Raw genomic sequence first — 14,695 nt, 5'->3', positions numbered from 1 at the left:
ATCGAAAATTACAAGTTGAAAAAATATTTATTTTTATTTATTTTCTGCACTTTTGCTTGTTGTTTTTTTCCAGAGCCACTCTAAGTAAAATTGATCTAAGTAAAATTGAGCTATAGAAATGTAGTCTGCCACAAAATCTCTCAAATCAAGTAATCTACAACTTTGCCGAAAATAGTGTAACATTTTTCTCGCAGACAAAAATTTTAGTTGTTTTTTTTCGCATATTATAGAACCACCCTAACTTTCATTTTAATTCAAATGTAAACCTACTTATAGGAAGCAACTTCTCCATAAGGAGTATGGCTTTAAAATCACAAAATTGTATCGAAAACTTCATTTCCGCCAAAATGTATGCGGCAGAAGTCTACTATCGAATTTGAACATGGTTTGATCCTAAACAAAGGAATAACGCACACACTTAAAACTGGATCTCGAGCTCGGCTGAAAAAATATCCGAGTTCACTCGGCGACTTTGGATTTAAACGATATTTCAGCAAGAAAAAGCCGTTTGCCGAAAGTCGTCAGATTATTTGCCAAGGTTTTGACAAAAAAAAAAACTAAACTTGACGAAGCCCGTCTGAATTTTTTGCTGAATTCATCGTTAAACACTGTTGATGACGAGGTCAGAATTTCGGCTACACAGCTGTCATACTCATAAACCATTGGCCGCCATTTCTCTTCGTACAAATTTCTGCAAACATATTAAGTACGACGTACTAAACAGGAAGCGGATAAAAGTTTTGCTGAAATTTGTGTAACTACAGATGTGTTCAAGCCGGAAGTCGAAAAAAGTGTAGTAGTATCGAGCTTATAATTTATCTTATGAAAGAAAACTACTGAATTCTCAGCGAAATTATTCTCTGCAATTGGATTCCGCTGGAAAATCGCCTCTATTGTGCCGTAACATTCAGCTTCTATAACCGAGAAGTCGAGACTAGTATGCCGCCTCTCGGTTATATCTGCCGAAAGCGCAGTAAAATGCGTACCGAGATTCTCGGCATAAAATGACATCTGTCAAATACCGGTTTCCCGAAATTCTCGGCAAAATCAATTCAGCCGAGATGGTTGCTGAGCACTCGGCTGTCCAAATCTCGGCACAAATAATGCCGAGATTCGGCGAATTTTTTTAAGTGTGCATATGATTGGTTCGGCCAAATTCGGCTAATCGTTTGTTTATAAAAGGCCGCTGCTATTCACGGCGTGTTTGAAAGTCGATTCGGACTGGGAATAACTCTGTGACTTCGAGATGGCTTTGGATCCTCGTCTTCGATTATCATCTTCCCCGCACAGATGTTTCCACTATAATGAAAACTTTGAATCTCCCGGCATTAACACAGGCCTAGTGTAAGCTTGCGGATTATCGCAAACACGTTCCGCTCACTAAGTTGAGTTGTGCTTAATTTTCTTCGCCAATCTTGCATTTTTATTACACGTATGCATTCAATAGGGTCCGTATTTTTGGCTGCGCGATTCACAAAAGCGTTTTTCGTTACGCTGAACTGTCTTTTTTGGTTAGTTATCAAGATTAAGTGAGTCTGCGAATTACAACAAACAAAAAGTTATGCGCGGTTAGCAATAAAACGAAACATAAAATCGAGAGGCTTATGGCATAACGCTTCGCGCTGATTATCTGATTTTTTTTGGTTTGGCTCACGTTTAATATTCTTATTGAGTTGAAATTGTATTCTTTGAATGACAAACTTAGTGAAGTTTCCGATCGTCGGTTAGAATATTCCGATCGAATATACCATCCGTCGCGATTTGTTCTGGCGCTTGTTTTGCGCTTCAAATACGTTGGCAACGTATACAAATGATTTATCTTCGATGTAGATATATGCCTAAAATATACCTAGAAAATTGAAATTATTACAAAATATCATGCAACCATCGACAAATGTTGCTAGTTATGTTGAAATAGCAGTCTTACTTTTATCTAATTCAAAATCATACTATTCGGCCGCTGGGGTCTCTCAATGCAATCTTACTCTCAATGCAATCTAACTTATGATTATTAGCTAAGATCAACTACACAGTGATGATCCATCGAACATAGATATAAATTTTGATTTCTGAGAGATAAGGAACCATCACACCTCAACGATTATTGTTAGTCGTAGGTTTAAATGACATGTATTTTTAAATTGTATTTATAAAAGAGCTGGGTGTATAATGTATATGTATTTATAAAAGAGCTGGGTGTATAATGTGTATAATGAGAGGGTTTTCATGCCTGTTTGAGGAGGAGCAGTCGGGATACAGGCTCTACTCAAGCTGGCTTTTCCTCACTCCAAAAGATATTCGGCCCCGTTATGCTTTGCGGTTGGGCCTAAATAAATATTAGAGTTAAAATAAAACTACACAGTGCAACAATTTTTTTGCCTTGGCTTCTATGTGTGATTTTTTGAAGTATTTTGACGCCAATACAAATTTCCCCGAGTTTGAACACATTTCATCTCAAGGGGCAACAGTGGCGCCATTTTGAATTTTTGAGAAATCGGAAGTTTCTCGAAGTTTTTTCGACAATTTGTTTTTACGTAATCCTCCTCCTTTTGTGGGGAGGGGGTCGCATTTTTGGCCAGGACCGGTCAAAACCAGTGATGGAAACGAAACGAATATGATGCAATCATCGTTTAATCTCCACATGTACACATCATGATGTGTTACAGACCGTGACTAAACTTAAATCCTCTCAACACATAATGAAATGATGATATGGTGCGTAGGTTTCTGGGAGAAAATAAACACATGACTAGACTACATCTGCTCTGAGAAGCGATTCGCTCGTTGCGTTTGTCTCCATATGTCGGTCGTTAGGGGAACAAAGAATAGCAGCAGAAGAATATCATGTCGCCTGAGCAGCAGCAGAGATGTGGTGCGGTGAGAAGGAAAGTGTGGGGGAAGGGACTACTTCGGCAGCGGTTGACTTGAGCGAGAGTAGGAGAGCATACATTGTCATTTTCTTTCTTTTTCTGACAAAAAATCTTATTCATGGGTAATAACATAACAAGATTTGATCGCTCTGTGTAACAGAGACGAATAACTTCATATACCGAGTTGTGCACATTGAGAACCATATGTTGTGGTGTACGCTAACGACAAGCAATATATCGTAAAAAGGAAAGCAATGAGAGTGAACCAACACCGATACTTTGTTATTCGCATACTGACGACGATGTCAACGCATCTTAGGCTTCCTTTATATGTATTCAAAATCGCTAGAGGTGATTTTTTTCCATCGCTGGTCAAAACATAAGAATCTCGCTTCAGCTATGTGACAGAACTATCGCGTCTTCAATAAAGTTGAATACGACCTCCTCCCCGCAAAAAAGGGAGGATCATGTGAAGGCAAATTCTTATTGTAACTTTGACTGTCCCTTACACTCTTGATATTACATTAAACAGATTTCAAACAAGTTAATCTATCGTCGAGATTAACCTATTTTAGTATTGAAGGAGAACTGGGGCAACATTGACATGTTGCGTACATTTTACGTGGATCAGACACCTACCAATCGATTCCTGAGACTTTTTTACTCAATATAAGACTTAATTTGACTACCACTTTTAGAGATTAGCGCATTATCATTAATGCTCATATATACTCGATATTATTTCGCTTTGTGAAATATACTAAATCCATGCCAAACCGTTTTCGTAGAATCACGGTTTTGAGCTCAATTTTGTCCGATTTGGAATCTGTTTTTTGAAGATGGGTAAGAAAATACTACTATGTGGAAAAACTCTTGGAGTTTTGATATTCGACTTTAAAACAAAATGGCGTCGAAGAAACATCGAAAATTTCAGTTTCCTCAAAAATTCAAAATGGCGCCACTGTTGCCCCTTAAAATGAAATGTGTTCAATCTCGGGGGAATTTGTTTTTGCGTCAAAATACATGAAAAAATTATACATAGTAGCCAAGGCAGAGTCAAAAGTAAATTTTTGTTGCACTGTGCTATATACCGTGTTAGATTGTCATCATAGATTAATAAGCGTTTGTTGATATTTTATACGCGTTATTGTCGAGTATAATACCAGACCGGGAAACTGTTGTGTTGTGCTTGAAGAACTGTATCACATATAAGAAAACACTTTTCTGTTTGAATTCGGAAAATCTTCAAAGCGTGAAGGTCTTTGTTCGCTGTCAGTAGATTTTTCTACAACGCGTAAAGTTGGATAGTGCGCTTGAAGGCTCGACGAACGCTTGATGTAATCTGACCGTGACCAGAACGAACTGCTTTCTGTTGTTTCAAGTCCCCTTTTAATCGCGATAGTACCTACGTAATACCGGTGATGGTCCGTTGCGGTCAGTGCAATTGTCGTTGTGTCCACTTGAGCTTGCTCTGAAGATTTTCCGTTCTGTTTATGCTTTTTATTTTGCATAATTTCATGCATCACAGATTTTCTATTAGATTGGATTGAATATGTCAATCCGAAAACAATAGTTTGAAAAACGTTTGTGACTTTACCAAAGGATGTGAGTTTTCATAACAAATAGAAGAAAAAAACGAATACTTTCTGTTTTCTCTTCAGGTTGAACGTTTCGGAAAAAACTTATCATGCACCTATGATAGTAATGATCAGTATGCAATCCAAGCTTCCTAAAAGACCTATTACTTCGTGCGGAATGTACTCAACGATGATCATCACTTACATTTCTCCTCATAAGTTGTACCACTCAAATATGCACGATCGGTGCACAAAAGCCGTTGCGAGAGCCGCCGCCGAAAGGTTACTTATAATCGAAATTCGTTTGTATTTCCTACATGTAACCCCACAATGGCCCCTCGTACGGGTGTGCTGCATGTCTATTGATTCAAACAATTAGCATTCGTGTATGTGTCTACTGAAATCATGACTTTCACGTTCCTCCCCGTGAGACGTGCCCGAAGGGGGACTGACAGCGCTGCACCGTGCGGCAAACCGTAACAACAGGGAAGATGCCTTCGAGGTTTGAGTTTTAAATTACAACTCACGTTACAATTACACCACACTCTATTTATGGCAGCTACTGTCGATCGACAGGGGATATACTTTCTAAAATTGGCCACCACCAGTTTCGTGAAAGGGTTACCAACCTTGGACCCCCTAGCGGGACCCGACCGGTCGCCATTGTCGCATCAGCACTCTGTTGAGAGCGAGGATGACGAATGCGGCGAGCTGTGTCTAATCAGACCCTAATACAGTCCTGGTGGATCAAAAAGAGGATTTTGTTCCGCTAATGATGGAGTAATTAGTAGTATGGCAAAAGTTCGTTGGATGAGTTACTACTATTTGGCGTTCTTTTTCTTCAGACTTGCAATCTTGCAAATCTTGCAAAATAAATTCAATTAATATAATATATAATGATCAAATCTCTCAAAACTAATAACCGCACCCTGGCAGCTGCTGTTAATTATCTTAATGTTATCTTAAATTTGATTGATACATTGTGAACCTTTGTACGTAGCCTCAAACTAGAGGAGCACGGACAACAGAATCTATTCGATCCATTCTTCTAGAATGAGTAAGTCTTCCTGGAGTAAAGCGTACATGCAATATACAAGTCCGTCAATTGCTTTCATCTGATAGACTATTTAATTAAAGACAAGCGAGAAAAAAAATAACAGCGTACATTCGAGGGTCAACCGACAACGACGACGTCGCGATACCACGTCGGGTCGTAATTGACAAATGAAATAAATATGCATGAAGCCAGGGAAAATTGCGCATGAAATTGATATCGAACTATTGCAATTCAAGTCTCAATGCGTATCTACTCTTTCATTTATCCGTTCATTCACCCACCAAACCGTGGATAGAAGGGGGGAGCTAGTTCGCCTCAAATATACGTTTCACGATTTTGCTGCGAGAAACCACTTGAACCCCGCGTAGATCAAGTTCGAGCGGTAATAGCAAGTGTTTTTGGTACGATGGTCGGATACTGCAGCTGGTATTTTATCACAATGGAAGAGAAGCGGCTTATGAGATTAGAAAATGTAATGTTTCATCGCTTTAACGCGACTTGACTATTATCTCAACCCGTAAAACGGATTGTTGTCATTAAGAGTTATCATCAAATGCTTTGTACTAACTTTATGGATTGCAAGCATCAATGAATCAAATTACTCATTTCTCGCGGCCCCTCAGCAGGACAAAATGTCTGCACATTCTCCACGGTGAACGTGAGATGTGAAATGTCATAGAACCTAACGGAATGGACGACAGTTGCTTCTTGTATGATCCATTCTGACCAACTTTGTTATGACCGCTTAAGTTTATCGCGTTTTATCATACCGCCCGGTCGTTGCTCATTGTTCGCCTTTGGTCGGTCTTTAAGGTACGCTAAAGTGTAGCTAAACGCTGCACAAAAAGTGGCAATTAAATAGTACTTTAACCTGCTCTTGTGTGGGTAACGGTGCTTTAGCGCCAGTGCATAAATGAGATTTTTGTGGTGAATTAAAGATGACCTGTTTCTCAATTTTTGCTGTAATTTATTTTCTATGTTTTCCGCGCCAAGACATTCTTGACATTGAGCTCTTGTTAGATTCTAAGTAAACGTTTCGGAGAGTCATTTTATTCGCTGAATATTCTTTTATTATGATAAATTTTTTTTTCTCGCTTGTTTTCCGTCGGTCTAGTTCCGCCACTGTTGTAGCCAATCACCGACGCCCAGGGAGGCGACTCCACACCCAGGACCCTAACTCACGACCCGTTTATTAACGGACCGGCGCCAACGGCTTTACTTCCTCATGCGATGGAAGGCGTGATCCCAGAGATTTTTCGCCTCAGAAAATCTCCCGGTGTCGGCTAGGATTGAATCTAGACCAGTTGGGTTGGTTGTGAGTGGATCACGCCACCTCACAACCATCGACACCTATGTCGGCGGTGAGATTCGAACCCAGGCGTCGAGCGTGGTTGGCGGAGACATTACTAACCACACTAGGCCCCCGCTCCGATTATGATAAAATATTGTTTTTGATTTTTACTCCGAAATTTTACCTTTACCAATCCTTCTGGCAGATTTGTTACTATTTAAGTCCTTTCGGCATGTTTGGGACATGTTCGAATTAAGTGCAAATAATCGAAGTCCAATTTATTTTTTTTGTTTATCAAGATTTCAGCCCTTTTCGCCTTAGAAATGATTTCTGGTTACGCCACTATTATTTTATGTTCGTTAACCGCAAATTTGCATATTTTTTCTGTGAGTCGATCATCCGATTAAAGCTAAAAAAATTGATATTTTTCAGTTCAGAAATCATCATTTATCATAAACATATAAAAAAAAAAACTTTTCCAATAGAATGTATGGATTTCAAGGGTGATCAATTTCACCCTGATTTATCTCATGATACCTTATTGAATTCTCAAATTTATTTCATGCAGAAGACGATAGAAATGTCACTAATAGCCATAGAGGTTTTCTAAATCACATACCAGTACTTGTTTTAAATATATACCAATTCGGGAAAAATGTACATAAAGCTAGATAATTGGATTATATTATACAAATTGATCAATTTCACCCCGTTCCATGGTAATTCATGAACATGATCATTTCCAGTGGCGTCGTGTGAAGCTTTCGCACCTCCTTCCCTTCAATATTTTACTACGCCACTGATCATTAAAAATTGTATTATTCGATAAATTCTATTCCATCATCATTCGATGATCAACACTTCAGAAACTAGTGCCACTTTGAAAAAAGTCGTGTACATGGAATATCCATATTACCAGGTAAGCTCTTATGACGATCTTTCACGCAGAAATTACACATTCAACTTGCAATTGCTTACAATACCTACACACGCAAAGCACAGCGAAGCTATACGACCTACTCTTCCACGATGGATTGAGGACCTTAAACGCATCAGCTTTCAAATCTCGCATACCAAAAAATCGTATACTGTTTGTGATGCGTGAATAAAATGTTCACTGTTTGTAAATCTTACGATGATTTGTTAAAATGCTCATCATCGTAGTAACATTTATCTTTTACTTATTAAAAATTATTCATATTGGGGATTTCACCAAAGTTAAGTCCCTGAAAACATTTTTAAGCTTGTGTTTTACAACTGGGAAACCCCTCTTTCGTTATCACTGGTGTCATAGTCATCTTCTTTGCTGATAATCTCCTGCTAGTAGAATAGATGCTACTCTGTAGAGCTTATCAGACAAATTAGTCATGCACAAATATAAATCTCTTTGCATCAACTCGTTCTGCAACCAAACGAAGGTAATCTTTTTTACACTTGAATAACAAAGGAACTGGTCACTATATAGCAGTATCCATTCCCTGTCTTTTTATCACTCACTTTAAAGATCCAGAGTCTGGTGGGTGCCGTAGTAAAAGTGAAATAAGAGTATCAATATTAGTGGCCAGCCTATCGTTTAATAACACCGGGAGTGTTGTATAGTAAGTATCAGTTAACATTAGAAATTGTTAAAAAATCGGTCGGTTGAATCTCTCTGAGTGAAATATAGTTTATTTTTTGATACATTTATTATGCCAAATTACATTTAATTCGTTACATGCGTATGGAATGTATTCATGCTATGTTAGTTTAAAGGATAAAAAGAATATACTTTAAAACAATTAATGTACAGCAACAACTGTCACTTTCGGATTCAAATTTAAACCCGAATTCATTCGTTATGAACGAGAAAAATTAATGAACATTAGAGGAAGGTTTGTAATCGGCTTTACGGCGAAGCTTTTTCATGACGCCGAAACAGGAGCGCTGTACGGCCTTCACTTTGACTTTTCGAGTGCATCTCTTGATTCGACCAATCGACTGTTTACAGTTTGTTGCTCTGCAGTTTTTTTTGTACACCTTAGTAAAGTGTGCTTATATTTGGCGACGAGTCGTTAACGACCCACTGTTGAATCCAGAATACGTCTTCACGTCACTCGATCTTGGGCTAATCTTCTTCAAACGCCACTAACTCCCGCCGATCGGAAATCCTCCTCCACAACACACATTAGGGCGAGGCTTATTTTCAAACATGTTTGCGGGACCTGTTTTCCCAAGAAAAAAGTTCTCCTTGGGGAATTTCATTAGGGTCTAGAGGTGGCGCAGAGGGCCTTAAGGTCAAATTTAAAACGAATTCAATATTCAACCAAAACATATACATATACGTAAACGCGTGATTTTGTGACCTTTTTGGGCGTGAATTTTGTCCATTTTGTGGTAAACCTAACCGTTTTTGAGCTGTACGCAACTTCAGTGTACACCCTTGCAATCTCGGGTTATGTATTTAAAAAGAAATTCCAAGAAATGCCTGTATAAGTGAACACGCTATGTCTTCGAATATGTATAGGTATTTTTACAATGGGCATCATTGTTCCTCCGAAAAGAGAGTAAAAGAAATAGAAAGATAATAGGAAAAGGAAAACTATGAAACGTCAAATGCTTGTATTGTGTATTTAATTTCAAAAACGTTTCATATTTTTCTTTTTTCATTCTATTTCTTTCTCTGTTGCTCACTTTACGGAGGAACAATAATGTCTATTGTAAGAATATATTCGAGGACATGACGTGTTCACTTATACAGGTATCTTTTGAGTTTCCTTTTCATCACATACCCCGAAATTGCAAAGGTGTACACTGTAATTGCGAATATCTCAAAACCAGTTAGATTTAACGCAGAACGGACAAAATTTACGCCCAAAACGGTCACAAAACCACGTGTTTGCGTATACATAATTTGTTTAAAAATTACTTTCGTTTTAAATTCAACCAAAGAGGTCTTTTTGCCTAGAAAAACAGGTCCCGCAAACATTTTTGAAAATAAGCCCCACCCTAAACACACATCCAACGAATACGAGGTCTATCGCCGACTGAATATTATCTTCGCTGGTCGTTACTCCGACATTCGTGCCACGTGACTAACTTACTGTAGTCTGCTGTATTTTATCATACAGTTACACCTCGTGGTTCATGCGCCTAAGCCACACTACATTCTCCAGTTTTCCGCTACGGTTCTATGCTCGAAGACCTTAAGAAGAATCAGTGAACTATCATTTATTTTATTTATTTGGCATTCCGTCATAATGACATGATCTGACTAACAAAATTTCTCCCGATTATTGGCTGCCGCTCTTCAATCCCTGGGACACCTTGTACTCCCCGCCAGATCTCGCACCACCTGGTCCATCTTGCCCACTGCGCCCTTGGTCGTCTTCTTTCTACCGGGTTCGAGGCAAACACCATCTTCGCAGGGTAGTTGTTCGGCATTCTTGCAACATGCCATGCCCAGCGTATCCGTCCTGCTTTAACCACCTTTGAGTACTTGGTTCACTGTAGAGTTGTGCGAGCTCATGGTTCATCCTCCGCCTCCATTCTCCGTTCTCCTGCATGCCGCCAAAGATCGTCCTTAGTACCCGTCTTTCTAAAACTCTGAGCGCTTGCAGGTCCTCTTTTAGCATTATCCGCGTTTCATACCCGCAGAAAACAACCGGTTTCATGTGGGTTTTGTACAGGTTAGCATACTGCCTAGGCGTTGTTGGTCGTATATACTTCGTTTTAGACTTTTATTTATTTCGTTTTAGACTAATCAGCTTCCCCGGAAAACCGTTTCTGTCCATGACCTTCATAGCTGTTTTCGATCGATAGTGTCATACGCATTTTTAAAGGATCTGCCGTATGGTAAAGATTTGATCCGTTGTAAATCATCCTTCCACGAAACCGGCCTGATAACTTCCCACAAGTATGTTGGCTAGTGGTTAGAGGCGGTGAAAAATGATTTGGAAAAGCACCTTGTAGGCGGCATTCACGACGGTGATCGCACGATAGTTCCCACAGTCCAATTTGTCGCCTTTCTTATAGATGGGGCAGATAACCTCATCCTTCCACTTTTCCGGTAGCTGTTCTGTATTCCAAATTCTTGCAAACAGCCGGTGCAAACAGGTGGCCAGCTGTTTCGGACCCATCTTTATAAGCTCCGCTCCGAGACCATCCTTCCCAACCGATTTATTGTTTTCCAGCTGCTTGTTGGCATCCTTAACTTCGTCTATCGTTAGCGATGGCACGTCTTCTGTGTTTGTCGCACCGACGGGATTCTTGGCGCCATTCAGGTGTTTGTCGAAGTGTTGCCTCCACCGGTCACCTCACGATAGTCCGTCAGAATACTACCATCTTTATCCCGGCACAAAACCTCTGTGGGAAGCGTTGAATAGAGCTTTCGCGTTTCCTGAGAATGATGCAGCTGTTCCAACTCTGCATACTCCTCCTACTCCATGCGGCGTTTTTTTTTTCTCCCGGAAGATTTGGGTTCGCTGCATCTTCTTCTGCCGGTATGTTTCTACATTCTGACGAGTGGCGTCGTCGAATTCCTCGTTCCGTTGAGTTCGTCTCACATGCCCGATGACGTTCTCCGCTACATTGTTGATGGCTGTTTTGATACAGATACAGATTGAATGTCTGACGAACGGCTCACCATTGAATTTTTTCAGCAACACTGCTACAGCATGCTGTTATTGCAAACTTGCTTAAGGATGAGAAATAATTTCGCGTGAAAGTAAGCTTGAAAGTGTAATTTTTGCTCATAGTATCTTCGGAGAAGCCTCAAAGATAAATTTTACACGATATCATTTCTTATCACATGATTGAATTTACAACAGCAGCATGCTGCAACAGTATTGCTAGTAAAATTCAATGAACCGTTCGTTAAAAATTCAATCAGTTTGGGGTGAATAACATTTTCTACAAGCATCGTAGCGCCTTACGGTCTTCAGAAGAGTTTTTCTCAGGAAAATTTCCTACAAATATTATGTATCGATATATTTTTAGGATCTAGAGCATAAGTGTTGAGAAAGTGGATTTCCCCATATGAAATCGTATGGAAACTTTAAAAATCGGGCGCAAAAATATAAAGGGTGATTTTTTTGGTATTTGGTTTTTCGTGTATTCAGATTTGACAGTTCACGCGGGAATTCTGACAGCTGTCAAAGTCTAATGTAGTCAGTTTGGTTTACCATTTCACTATGAACAGACTTACGCCTGAACAACGCTTACAAATAATCGAATTTTTAGGCCTTAGAATAACTTGCCGCAAATCCACTTTTTTACCGAAAAATAGTGTTCAGTGGCGAAACTCATTTCTGGTTAAATGGGTATGTTAATAAGCAAGATTGCCGCATTTGGATCGAAGAGCAACCAGAGGCAATACAAAAATCGCCAATGCACCCAGAAAAATGCACGGTTTGGTGCGGTTTACACGCTGGAGGCATCATTGGTTCGTACTTCTTCAAAGATGATCAAAATCGCAACGTTACGGTCAATGGCGCTCGCTATCGCGCGATGATTTCTGATTTTTTTTTCGCCGGAAATGGAAGAGCTGGGTCTTGTTGACATGTGGTTTCAGCAAGACTGAGCAACGTGCCACACGTCGCGCGAATCAATGGACATATTGCGGAATGAGTTCGGTGAGCAATTCTTCTCACGAAATGGACCGGTGAATTGGCTGCCTAGATCATGCGATTCAACATCGCTAGATTATTTGTCTATGCGGATAAGACAACAACAATTACAGCCTTGGAAGACAACATTACACGTGTTATTCGCGAGATAGCAGTCGAAATGCTTGAAAAAGTTACCCAAAATTGGACTTTTCGTATGGACCATTTAGAACGTAGCCGTGGCCAACATTTGAATGAAATTATCTTTAAAAAGTAAATGGCATAAACCATGTTATCGGCTCAAATAAAAAACCAAATTCTTAAAAAATCACCCTTTAGTTCCAACGATCGATCTGAAAAGTTACACGGTTGTTACAGGACCCATAAGAAATACGAAAAGTGCATGGGAGCTAGAATTTATTTTTTGTCCCACCCTAATGACCATCCCGGAACGTACGTACCATTGAGTCCTTCCAGCACTCTCGGGAGAGACTGTTAGTGTCAGTAGGATCGTAGCGCTAGCCCCGCAATTGTCCTGTACACTAAGCAGTCGGCTGCGAAGTCTGTGTATAAATAAACAGAAGGTCACGTTCCGAATCGGAATGTAGCACCGAGGCTTTGCTTTGCTTTAGGACCCATAAGAAACACGAAAAATGCATTGGAGCGAGAAAATAACAACATCACTTTATTCCTATATAACCGTGTCCTAGTCCTAGTTTGATTAGGGGCGTTGAATTTTGTAAAAATTGCTCTTAATATTCATGAGTGACATATATTGATTCCTCGTAGAAAACCATTATTTTTACCTTCAAACAAAACAATCATAATTCGCAAGATCGATTGACACACTGCAAGTCACTCTGTTCTATAACTAATCTTTAAAACTAAGTTGAAATGTGTTCAAAATCGCATTCATTTTGAATTTAGTTTTAAATATAACCGTCTTATAACTAATCTCAGACATGAAAAAAAAATTCAACTCAACTACATTTCAACAAAAACTACATCTTTATCAGGTTACTCTAATAATTCATCAATTGCAGAACACGCAAGTTGCATTACACTTTATCTGAAGCTCGATGAAAAGTTTCGAGCATGGCATACAAGCCAAGTGAATACCTAAGCGCAACCATTAGCGTTAGTATGTAAATCCACTGCACAGAGCGCCACCCTCTGATTAAAAAAACTATTCCTGGATTTCCTGAATTAGGTTATGGAATGGCAGATAAAAACAGAATACTCACCACCTAGGGCAACAAGGAAGGGAATGAGTAGCTAATGATTGGATTGAAAATAGAAAGGGAAAACACTCGGTTGTTCGTTTAATGGTTACTGGGTGTTCGAGTCTGGGCTGATAATTTCACTTTCAACCGGAGCTAGTGCACCATTGCAACCTCCACCATCTAACCTTACCCAATCTGGTTCCTGTGTTGTCTACGGTGGCTCTCGATCCCCCAGCTCTTGTGGAGGCACTTTCAGTTTCGAATGCATTCAAATAGTTCCACCGTTGTGCCTTTCAGCAGGCCATTGGCGGCAAAGATACTCGAGTATGAATAAATTACCGTGCTGCAACCTGCAACTGGGTTCGTACTATCGTGTTATCCACATCGTGTTAGCCATAAAACATTAATTGTTGACACTGTTTGGCTTGGGTGATGTAACACGAGTGAACACAGTAGGACTAGGAAAGATGGACGGAAGTTTGATGGAAATTAGTTCGTACGGGATTATCGCTGTAATGTCGCTGGACGTCTGTGACAGGTTTGCAACATTATACGCCTAGTAATTCATACCGATAATGATGAGTAAAACTGATAATAATCTCACTTTTCCAGTGTAGGGGCCATATAACTTATCATATACTTTTAGGATAACTTGAAGAAATTTTTGAAATCTCCTGCTGTTTTCGTTATTAGCCCATTAGACGCCTATCTGTAAGGTGGATTAATTGCACTTAGCCGGATGTCAGTTGCAGTTCAACTGCAGGTCCATTTCCGACTTAATTGATTCCCCATCTATCTAATGGTTCCCAGCATGAATGAAATGCATCTAGTCTCCAGTACTCGCTATCTGACAGCCGGCCAGACAACATTAAGCGCACACGAAAGTGATAGTAAGCCGATGAATAGCCGTTTGTAATAATAGGTGGGGCACGACTGCACGCAACCAGCGGGAACTCCCATGAACAAATACACATTGCGATGTGTATACGTTTGTTTACTCGTACATGTCTGCATGAGTGAAGTTTTATGATTCCATCTCGTATGTCGGATAAGCCGAGACACTGCTGAACTGGCTGGAATTCAACCCATGTGATC

The 14,695-nt window shown here is 39.7% G+C and overlaps 1 protein-coding gene across 7 annotated transcripts in view; it reads left to right on the top strand.

Annotated features, from left to right (window-relative positions):
• The window catches only part of LOC129720769 (tetraspanin-18), an 89,150-nt gene that overhangs the window by 39,041 nt on the left and 35,414 nt on the right, over positions 1 to 14,695 (top strand). Inside the window, exon 1 of one of the 7 annotated variants that reach the window (XM_055672483.1) lies at positions 8,293 to 8,393. The exons of the other annotated variants lie outside the window; for them this stretch is intronic. The gene's annotated coding sequence lies outside the window, so the exon portion shown is untranslated. Of the gene's footprint in view, positions 1 to 8,292; positions 8,394 to 14,695 lie in introns of those variants that run through there. 7 annotated transcript variants of the gene reach the window in all.

This window comes from Wyeomyia smithii, chromosome 2 (assembly GCF_029784165.1).
Source record: "Wyeomyia smithii strain HCP4-BCI-WySm-NY-G18 chromosome 2, ASM2978416v1, whole genome shotgun sequence".
NCBI lineage: Eukaryota > Metazoa > Arthropoda > Insecta > Diptera > Culicidae > Wyeomyia > Wyeomyia smithii.
The sequence above is the reverse complement of the archived record's forward strand: the minus strand, read 5'-3'. Positions and strand labels throughout refer to the sequence as shown.